The sequence below is a fragment of the Penaeus monodon genome, chromosome 22, assembly GCF_015228065.2.
Source record: "Penaeus monodon isolate SGIC_2016 chromosome 22, NSTDA_Pmon_1, whole genome shotgun sequence".
NCBI lineage: Eukaryota > Metazoa > Arthropoda > Malacostraca > Decapoda > Penaeidae > Penaeus > Penaeus monodon.
This window is the reverse complement of record NC_051407.1, coordinates 1,065,498-1,065,825: the sequence shown is the minus strand read 5'-3', so window position 1 is coordinate 1,065,825 and position 328 is coordinate 1,065,498. Positions and strand designations below refer to the sequence as shown.

At 38.4% G+C, this 328-nt stretch overlaps 1 protein-coding gene across 1 annotated transcript in view; it reads left to right on the top strand.

The window, feature by feature from the left end:
• LOC119587629 (axonemal 84 kDa protein-like) overlaps positions 1–328 on the top strand; it is a gene marked incomplete in the record, with an annotated part of 24,003 nt that overhangs the window by 8,617 nt on the left and 15,058 nt on the right.

Below are 328 nucleotides of genomic sequence, written 5' to 3'. Positions count from 1 at the left end.
ATTCATGCTATTGCAGCTACTGATGACATTTATAATGCGAGTAACAAAAATAGCTATAGTGTTTATGATAAAAACAATGATGAGAACAGGAAAAGTGGTAGTAGTAGTAGGATAATCATATCAGCGATTGTATCATTGTTATCATATTGGATATTAATGCAGCAGCACCCTTACAACTGAGAGTAGGAGTTTGGTTAACACTTTATCATTATCACTGTTTACCCATACCGCATTACCATAACCGGTAGCACCATTACCTACCACAATTACAATCATAGTCGTCTTTAACCCCCCACCCCTTCTCGCATTTCAGAGCGGCAGCAAAGGC